Raw genomic sequence first — 11,035 nt, 5'->3', positions numbered from 1 at the left:
CAGGCAGATGCGCTCTGCAAATGTCTTGGCACTAGTGGGACTATAGCAAAGTCCAATAGCCACGTATAGGATGCCACTAGGTACACTGAGTGTTTGCTAGTATAATGGCTTACTTATAATTAGTTGGAGTGTGCAACGCAGGCAGATGCGCTCTGCAAATGTCTTGGCACTAGTGGGACTATAGCAAGGTCCAATAGCCACGTATAGGATGCCACTAGGTACACTGAGTGTTTGCTAGTATAATGGCTTACTTATAATTAGTTGGAGTGTGCAACGCAGGCAGATGCGCTCTGCAAATGTCTTGGCACTAGTGGGACTATAGCAAAGTCCAATAGCCACGTATAGGATGCCACTAGGTACACTGAGTGTTTGCTAGTATAATGGCTAAGTTAAAATTAGTTGGAGTGTGCAACGCAGGCAGATGCGCTCTGCAAATGTCTTGGCACTAGTGGGACTATAGCAAAGTCCAATAGCCACGTATAGGATGCCACTAGGTACACTGAGTGTTTGCTAGTAAAATTGCTTAGTTTAAAAAAGTTGGAGTGTGCAATGCAGGCAGACGTGCTCTGCAAATGTCTTTGCACTAGTGGGACTATAGCAAAGTCCAATAGCCACAGATAGGATGCCACTAGGTACACTGAGTTTTTGCTAGTATAATGGCTTACTTATAATTAGTTGGAGTGTGCAACGCAGGCAGATGCGCTCTGCAAATGTCTTGGCACTAGTGGGACTATAGCAAGGTCCAATAGCCACGTATAGGATGCCACTAGGTACACTGAGTGTTTGCTAGTATAATGGCTTACTTATAATTAGTTGGAGTGTGCAACGCAGGCAGATGCGCTCTGCAAATGTCTTGGCACTAGTGGGACTATAGCAAGGTCCAATAGCCACGTATAGGATGCCACTAGGTACACTGAGTGTTTGCTAGTATAATGGCTTACTTATAATTAGTTGGAGTGTGCAACGCAGGCAGATGCGCTCTGCAAATGTCTTGGCACTAGTGGGACTATAGCAAGGTCCAATAGCCACGTATAGGATGCCACTAGGTACACTGAGTGTTTGCTAGTATAATGGCTTACTTATAATTAGTTGGAGTGTGCAACGCAGGCAGATGCGCTCTGCAAATGTCTTGGCACTAGTGGGACTATAGCAAGGTCCAATAGCCACGAATAGGATGCCACTAGGTACACTGAGTGTTTGCTAGTATATATGGCAAAATTATAGATGGAAAGGGAGAAGGGGAGGGGGGGAGAGAGGAGGCTGTAATTGACTACAAGGGTATGAGTTATGAGTGATCATAGGGATAGTGTTACATAAGTGGAAATACCTATGGAGGACCGGATGTGTAAGCGCATACCTTATACAAACCTATAGAGTGCTGATGGGTGAGAGTGTGATGTTAGATATAAGACATCCTATAGTGAATAGTGAGCCGTAATCAAGTGCAACAGGGATATTTCACGTGACTATGGGAACATGGAAGGTAAAGAAAGGGGAGAAAAAACTGTTAGACAAGGTAATCAGACATAATGTAACCAGTTGATCAGACATGACAAACATGACAAATAAAAAACAAGGAAGAATGGAACTCCATACATAGTGGAACCATATATAGTGTGAACACGAAAAAGAACCGGGCGTTAGAAAAAATGTGCACGGCCCAATGAATCAAGTCGGTTCTTCATATTCATGGTTTAAGCCCTTGGGTTCCAACGTGCCCAGAGTATATATCCAGAAAGATTCCCTTTCTTTGAGCTTCCTAATTCTATTGCCTCCTCTGCGTATGGCTGGGACATGTTCGATGACTTGGAATCTTAATTGGGCCACTGTGTGATTATGCGTCACAAAATGGTGTGGGACTGGTAATAGAATCTGCTTACAATGTATTGTTGACTTGTGCTTAGCACAAAAAAAGGGAATCTTTCTGGATATGTACTCTGGACACATTAAAACCCAAGGGCTTAAACCGTGAATATGAAGTACAGACTTGATTCATTGGGCCGTGCACCATGTCACCATGTGTGCAATTGCATTGTCCAATGGCTCACAATGGTTATGCGTTTTCATTGGATGGATAATCGAAGCCATGTTTTTTTCCTTTCTCTTGGGTTTGTTGTGTGAGTAGCCTATAGGATTAAGTTAGTTACCGCAGGCAGTGGATTTAGCTTCCTGTCTTTGGTCCAGTGGTAGATTGATTGTTTGGTCTATGAGCTGTTATGGGTTTTAATCCAGGTGAATGCCCATGGGCTGCCTATAACTGTGTGAAATATGTAGTTTTACTGGGCTGGGATGAGAGAATCCATCGAAGCATGGTGTAGGGATTGTGGTTCCTGTGTGCTAAGAAGAAAGGCTAGCACCAGCCAGAAAGCCCCATTACAGCCAATAATCAACCGCTAGCCGCTGGAACTCGTTGCTCTAGATCATGTCAAACTCTCACCAAGCAGGAATAGATACATTAGCCCACCATCCCACCCAAAGAGCAACTTCTGCTGCGCAGCTGGCTTTCTAGGCAGCAGCGCTATTGTGATGTCAGCGGGGGACATTGTGACAAGCCAGTGTTCCGTCACTTCATGTTGTGCACTGTTCAAACGGAAAATACATCAACAGGCAGACTACAGAAAAGCTTACTGACAAAGGATAGAGAGGGGCTTTCTCAGAGGGCTTTTTACAGTTTGTCTATTCCCAATTAGCCGTTTAAGTATGCTTAATGAAAGTACTAATTCTTTCATAGGCCGCCCATTCTTAGTATTTGACGTTCCTTATATTGCGGTATCAGGCTTCGCAGCAGGTTGCAAAACATTCATCACCCATGACTGTCCCCAATTGGGCTCAGAAGCTAAATGTCTATCATGACCTCTCTTTTTGAAAGTCCAAGAGCAAGCAAACTCTTCCTCCAGGAGAGGGAGCCAACAGATCACTAAAGACATCATCATTGCTCAAAGAAAACACCGAAAAACAATGGAAGCTTTAATTGGAGTGGAATCTGATAGACAGCACCTGATGCCAAGTCTGCATCTTCTAACACCTGCAGTCACTGCAGCAGCTGAATCCAATGTGTCCAAAAGGGATCTATTCTATTCAATTGCAAATGATCTAGATAAGACTGAGAATAAGATACTGCACGGGACATAGCAGAGTTGGTCAAGTTGAGTGGAGATGAGTTTGCTATTTGGCACAGCTTTTGCATCAATAAAGCAAGTAAAAGGTGTGAAAGATAAAAAAAAAGGGTGAAAGTGTGAAAAGTGAATTGGCCAAATTGAGGTGCATATAAAGTTTTTGCTTTCTTTCAATTCACTAATGAGGCTCATTTGAATCAGGTGAATTGAGTTCTGCTTTTGGAAACTCGGTTAAGAAGGGGTGCACCGGTCCTGGAGGTACTGCAATACCAGGTCAATGCGTGGAGTGGACAGAGCAAGATTTTTTCCATCTCCTTGTTCTAAAAATCCATTTAATATATGGTCCCTAGAGAGGGGACGTATCAGATATTAAACTGATAAGAACAGATTTAATTTTTTTTTTTTCTGTTTATCAGTAGGACTTCAAAATAACAAAGGTGATCGCCTCCCGTTGCCTGGGAACCGTCCAGGCACAAGAGGGCTATGTGTCACCAGAAGGCGCACACACTCCCTCAAGGCCGGCAGACGTGCAATCCCAGGCACCTTCCAGTACCGACCAAGGTAGCGTCCTCCGAAACTACACTTGATCTTAGCCAAAAGGCTGAGAAGCTATAACCCGAATTGGTTACGGCCTTGAGTGGCACCCTGGCCTATACCGGACACATCTTAGGGAGAGGGAGACAAACCCACGCCTACAGAAGACATTTTGTCACCCAAGCCAAACCCTTGAAAAGGCTGTTTTGCAGAGCAAAAACAAGGAGAATGGTACTTTTTGCAGCCGCCGCCCACTGCAATGAATCTGAATAACTCCTCCTTTTGGGCACAAGCACCTCCCCTCCCCCTTGCAGTCTTTCCAATTCATGATACAAAAAGACGGACGGACAGGACAGGACAGGACCATCTGCCTGACTTTCCGTCACTGCCACCCTTTGCCATCCTTGCCCGTAGAAAGCCCTTTCATCATCCCCAAACCCTAATCTTTTCCCTTCCCTTCCCAGCTGCGTCTCACTCCCTTTCATTAGGAAGTGAGCGCAGCCTTTTCTCCGTTCTGCACATGCGCGACGTTAAACACAAATGCGCAGGCGTGCGTTCCATTAGCCTCACTGCATTCCACTCCCATACAGGAAGTGGGCACAGCTATTACTACGGTCGCACATAAAAGAACCCACGGCCACCACTGCACATAGCTGACTCCACCACAGGACACCCACTTCTACACCAACGCAGGTAAGACAGGATCGGCACCTCTATGCTCCCGTTACAATCAGGCTCAGTCACCATGTGATAACGCTCTCAACTCTTTAGTTGCAGGCTCCCCTTGCTTCACCTCCACTGGCTGTGCTGCCATTTCCTCTCCCACCTGGAAGTTATACTTTATTCCACTATTTTCCTGTTTCTCTCTTCCCCCTTTTCCCATAACCTACTTTTATCTGCATTTGTGGGGTATCTATATGCTATTTACATCATAGTTTTATTCATTAATATGGAAGGGAAGAGTGCCCATGAGAGTGTTGAACTGCGGAGAGCAAAAGATTAAGCTGCTCCGATTTGCCACCATTGATAAGCTGTTCTCAGTAGATACACATGCTATCCAAACAGCAGCATCCACCATTGCTTCAGCCCACCCATTCAGTGACAGCTCACCAAGTCAGCCAGAGGAGTGGTGTAAGGAATTACACGTAGGCACTGACTCCACACCTTCACATCACAAGAAGGGGGTCTACAGGCTAGTGCAAGAATACGAGCAAGTCTTCAGCAAACATCCGCTAGACTTTTGAAAAATAAAAGGGGTCAAACACTACATCCCCACAAGTGCACACCCACCCATCAAAGAGAGATATAAGCCAAATCTACCTGCACATTACCAGTGTACCAAGGACATGTTGAGCAACATGAAGGAGGCTGGGGTTATCCGTGACAGTTGTAGCCTCTGGGCAGCTCCGTTGGTCCTGTTAAAGAAGAAGGACAGCACCACTCCCCTGTATTGAGGAATAGCTAGCTGCATTGACAACTGCAAATTATTTTTCTACCCTTGATCTCACTAGTCACTATTGGCAAGTGTCCGTTGCTGAGGCAGACCGGAAGAAGACCGCCTTTGCCACCCCGATGGGTCTCTGCGAGTTCAAAAGCATGCCCTTCGAGCTGTGCAATTTGCCAGGAACCTTCCAGAGGCTGATGGAATGCTGCTTGGGACACCGAAACTTTGAAACGGTACTGCTATACCTTTATGATGTTATTGTTTATTCTAACGCAAACAAGATTTTAGGGTGTATAAAAAGGGAGATTAGATCCGATGATCCCAACGTATTGTTACCCCTCTATAAATCACTTGTAAGGCCACATCTGGAATATGGGGTAAAGTCCTGAGCAGGTTGATAACCATTGGTTTGAGCATGGTAGGGTGTAGTACGCATCTTCCTGCATCGGTAAAAGCTGCAGAAGTCCTTGAAGATTTCCGCTTCAAAGGCAGTGCCTTGATCTGTGAGGACTCTCTCTGAGTAGCCATGAGGTCTGCATAAGTGTGCTTGGAAGACCTTCGCTGCAGTATGGGCCATTAGATCTTTGACTTGTACCACAACCATAAATCTCGAGTAGTTGTCTACCATCGTAAGTGCATACGTGAGCTCACCTCGATATTCTGCAACAAAACTCCCTTTTTCGATTTCAGTTTCAGCAAACACTCCTCTTCCTGTAGAAAATATTTATCATTACCTAAGACAGTCATTCTAATGCATGACAATATTAAGGCAATTTAGTTAAAACTTGTTTTAACTCACCTTTAAGGGGATTGATGTATTTCATGGTCAATCCAGGTTTGTCAGTGATGGCACTGACATAATGTATGGCGTCTTTTTCGGGCGTTATCCTTTGCCTTTTCATTGTGAAAATCCAGTTGCCTATATCAAAGCAAATTCTACTACTTGTAAAGTATGCAGAAAATGAAATGTAGAACATATAACATCAACTGCTTAGGAACGCATCATAGGTTAGTACTTAAAAGGATATTGTCATGTTCTAGTCATAATGCAAGCTGGACATTTTTCATGTTACCCTGTAATCGCCGGCCTGTTCTAATGCTCACAAGCCAAGATATAGGCTCAGCTGCTAAGGCTTCCCTCTGCCTTCTGAATGAAAATTGAATATGTCTGGCTCACTGTGTATATAGCAGGTGCTCAGAAAAAATAAGAGTTAATTCAATAGAAATAGCTCTGGCACACTATAGTGATCAATAACGTAAGAAAAGAACTCTTAGAATGCTGAAAATTCTTTATTTGTGCAAAAGGATAATTCATCCAACGTTTCGAGCTTGTTTTTAGGTCTTTATCAAGGATAAAGTTATCTAAGATCATAAAGGGTTACAAAACCATATAAACACGTAATTAGTACATAGTACAACATAACAGTACAATATATTGCTACTTGAGAGTACAATGGGTCAAATGACCATGATGCACATACAAAAAAATTTTCCAAAGCCATAGTGAAAACATTTGTACTGAGGAAAGAAAATTTCCACATGACCTATCTGGAGAAACATTCTGGATCAAACAACCAAAAATAGTCAAGCAGGTAAATACACACCTATATGGATAACAGGATGATATGTGTTCAATTGTATAGCGTCATTGCCATTAAGGTACAAATGGAAAACTTGCAATCCTATATAGTGAAGGAAATGAACACATATCATATCAAAGAACACAGGAACATGGGTGTGAGAAAAACCTCAATGTTTATACTTTGTTCTTTATAATGGTGTGAACATGTATATGTCTCAGTACCTTATGAACTTGAGAATTCTAGTGAGTAGATGATGAAAGCCTATTCCAGAACTGGAATCGGTAAATAATTGTAGGTGGAATCTAAATGAAAAGATGGTACAAGTGTTATCATGACACGTGGGCTATAACACAATGGACCGTGTGACAAAGAAGAAAGGAGAGAAAGAAGAGGAAGAAAATGGAACTACCTGTAACATTACGTGATAGTCACTGGTAAGTATCACTTGACAATTCAGGTGAAAAAGGATTCCTTTATTAAAGGGTTCTCAGTCGCCTCAGGATCATGAAATACTAGGGTAAATGATATGAGAATGGGTAAGAAGCACCACTAAAGGAAATATGAGATGCAGGACATATATCTATAAACCCCTGAACTACATGATAGAAATAAAAAGAAGAAAAAAGAAAAAAAAGAAGAAAGAAGAAGAACACATAGAATGCGGAAAGAGAATGGGTACAACTACCTGAGTTACTGCAGGGAGGCCCCTGGTAGGTATTGTGAGGGTTAGTGGAATTCCTTCACTGAAGGGTTCTCAGTTGCCTCAGGTTCGTGAAAAATGCTATAGACAAATAATGCCCGGAGAAAAGGGGTTCATATACAGCGAATAATGGTAATACAAGGTACATGTGTCCCATGTAATAGTATAAATATATATATATTGTACTAAGCTCTACACCAGAAATAGAAAGTAGTCCCTCTGCCTTCTGTCTAGGTGCCCTGAGTTATGTCCTGTAAACTGTCACAGTGACCTAGACACACATGTGTAGTAGGGGAATATCCCTGCTGAGATGCCAGTGCTAGAGCACTCGTTTGCTGTGGAGTTGAACGCTATGTGAGCAGTTCTTACCTTCAATGAGCAGAAGTCTCTTTTTTCAGATTTCAATATCTCTGTGGGTATCTGGCAGAAATATGGAATACTCTTTACTGCTAAGACCCTGTACACCACTCCCACTAAAGGGGGCTTTACACGCTGCGACATCGCTAATGCGGAGTCGTTGCGGTCACGGAATTTGTGACGCACATCCGGCCGCATTAGCGATGTTGCTGCGTGTGATACCGATGAGCGATTTTGCATCGTTGCAAAAACGTGCAAAATCGCTCATCGGTGACATGGGTCTCCATTCTCGATTATCGTTACTGCAGCAGTAACGATGTAGTTCGTCGCTCCTGCGGTAGCACACATCGCTCCGTGTGACACCGCAGAAACGAGGAACCTCTCCTTACCTGCCTCCCAGCCGCTATGAGGAAGGAAGGAGGTGGGCGGGATGTTCCGGCCACTCATCTCCGCCCCTCCGCTGCTATTGGGCGGTCGCTCAGTGACGTCGCTGTGACGCCGCACGGACCGCCCCCTTAGAAAGGAGGCGGTTCGCCGGACACAGCGACGTCGCCGGGCAGGTAAGTATGTGTGACGGGTCTGGTCGGTGTTGTGCGGCATGGGCAGCGATTTGCCCGTGTCGCGCAACAGATGGGGGCGGGTACCCACACTAGCGATATCGGGACCGATATCGCAGTGTGTAAAGTAGCCTTTAGTCACATGACCAAGACTGTATCTGTGTCCCTACAACACACTTGAGACAAATGTGTGTGTGAGCCTGCATTGTGGGGTATATATAATATATTATAGAGCTGGGAAGGATCATTCTAAGCAGTGAGCTGTTCCAGTATTTGTAGGAAAATACCCAGTAGAAGCATCAAACACAGCACCAATACCTCCCATCAGTATTCCACCACAGTGCCATGTAACCCATGCCCTACACTCCCATCTACACCAATACTATACAGGCACAAACTAGTATATCTGACTAAAAGCCCCCAAAATATGAAGAACGGCCTATAGTTGAGTGTGGATATAAAATCTATGTGAGCAGAGCTAGAATAGAAATCACTGATCGCATTGAAGTCATTCTGACCATAAATCACCATGATATCAAGGTGAGGAGTTGTGTGTTACTGCTGGGAGGAAAGGGTTAACAGTGGAATATTAAGGTGCATTTCTGTGTGCAGTGTTACTAGTCAATGTAACAATTCAGTATGAGCTGCTCTTGGTGCCGGGGGAGGGAGATGCTCTCCTGAGCAAGATAGATGGGGAATGAACATGATATCTATATAGTGTAAGGCAGGGGGTCTCAAACCAGGTGATCATGTCTGATCAACTGGTTACATTATGTCTGATTACCTTGTCTAACAGTTTTTTCTCCCCTTTCTTTACCTTCCAGGTTCCCATAGTCACGTGAAATATCCCTGTTGCACTTGATTACGGCTCACTATTCACTATAGGATGTCTTATATCTAACATCACACTCTCACCCATCAGCACTCTATAGGTTTGTATAAGGTATGCGCTTACACATCCGGTCCTCCATAGGTATTTCCACTTATGTAACACTATCCCTATGATCACTCATAACTCATACCCTTGTAGTCAATTACAGCCTCCTCTCTCCCCCCTCCCCTTCTCCCTTTCCATCTATAATTTTGCCAGTACAATATTAGTTTACATTAGGCACACACTCACATATTCCTTTCCTTAGTGATTTATTGTAATTCACATTCACATACAATTCTCTATGCCTGCCCCATTACTACATTCATACCTACTTGACCCTATCCTGATACCCCTTGTCTCACCTTGTTGGTCCCTACACCTGTTATCATGTCCTTTCCTGTGTCTGTCTTGTCACACAACACATTTTAGCATATAACTTGTGCTCCTTATTACCTGTCCTGCCTATTAGAATTATGTCCATTATGTCCATGCATGGCCCAATGAATCAAGTCTGTACTTCATATTCATGGTTTAAGCCTTTGGGTTCCAATGTGCCCAGAGTATATATCCAGAAAGATTCCCTTTCTTTGAGCTTCCTAATTCTATTGCCTCCTCTGCGTATGGCTTGGACATGTCCGATGACTTGGAATCTTAATTGGATCACTGTGTGATTATGCGTCACAAAATGGTGTGGGACTGGTAATAGAATCTGCTTACAATGTATTGTTGACTTGTGTTTAGCTCAAAGAAAGAGAATCTTTCTGGATATGTACTCTGGGCACATTAGAACCCAAGGGCTTAAACCGTGAATATGAAGTAAAGACTTGATTCATTGGGCCGTGCACCATGTCACCAAGTGTCCAATTGCATTGTCCAATGGCTCACAATGGTTATGCGTTTTCATTGGATGGATAATCGAAGCCATGTTTTTTTCCTTTCTGTTGGGTTTGTTGTGTGAGTAGCCTATAGGATTAAGTTGGTTACCGCAGGCAGTGGATTTAACTTCCTGTCTTTGGTCCAGTGGTAGATGGATTGTCTGGTCTATGAGCTGTTATTGGTTTGAATGCAGGTGAATGCCCATGGGCTGCTTATGACTGTGTAAAATAGTATTGATTCATGATGGATTTCAGACTACATGTAGATATCTTCAGTCTTTCTATCCACATCATTTAAATGAACATTATCCATGCAGCTTGAAATTCATCCAATAAGAGAAGCAACCTTGTACAACCAATCTGATAAGGGCACAGTATATCCTAAGGGAAGGTTATGGCTATAAAAGGGGACTTCTTGGAGTCACCAGGTTGTTGATGGATGTTGCATGATCTAGTCTAAGCTCTTAGGAGCTGGCTAGGGGATCAGAACCAGGATGCCTTGTGGACTCGGTCTAGGGACTTTGGCTTCAACTAGAGGATCACTTGGCTACATGGCTTCAATCTAGGGGCTCCAATTCCGATTGGAGATCATAACCGCAATCTAGGGATTTCGACTCCGGCTGCCAGGATTATACCATATCATCATACCAGAGACTACTTAAGGAAGAAACCCAGGTTGGACAATTTTGTCACCTGGCTACAGACTTTGCAGACCTCAGCCAGCTTCCTAAATCTGGCGCTATTCTATTGTCGGTGGGTGCCCGACAAATTACACAGCTATGTAAAATTTTGGTTTATGAAACTTCAAATCCAGTGACTGATTATTATGTTTTCTAATGTCCTGATTTAAAAAAAAAATAAATATTTTTTTTTAACCATCAAATATTGATTTTGTACAATCCATGTGTGAAGTTACATACAAGTGACATGAACAAGAAAAATACTTATTGTAACCAAAAATATTCACAATTTTATATATAAAATACATTTATTTA

The 11,035-nt window shown here is 43.3% G+C and overlaps 1 pseudogene; it reads right to left on the bottom strand.

The window, feature by feature from the left end:
* Positions 1-3,352: 3,352 nt before the first annotated feature.
* LOC142288901 (U2 spliceosomal RNA) lies at positions 3,353-3,558 on the bottom strand (annotated as a pseudogene).
* Positions 3,559-11,035: the final 7,477 nt, after the last annotated feature.

The sequence above is a fragment of the Anomaloglossus baeobatrachus genome, unplaced genomic scaffold (assembly GCF_048569485.1).
Source record: "Anomaloglossus baeobatrachus isolate aAnoBae1 unplaced genomic scaffold, aAnoBae1.hap1 Scaffold_87, whole genome shotgun sequence".
NCBI lineage: Eukaryota > Metazoa > Chordata > Amphibia > Anura > Aromobatidae > Anomaloglossus > Anomaloglossus baeobatrachus.
Note: the sequence above shows the minus strand (reverse complement) of the source record. Positions and strands in the feature narration are given on the sequence as shown.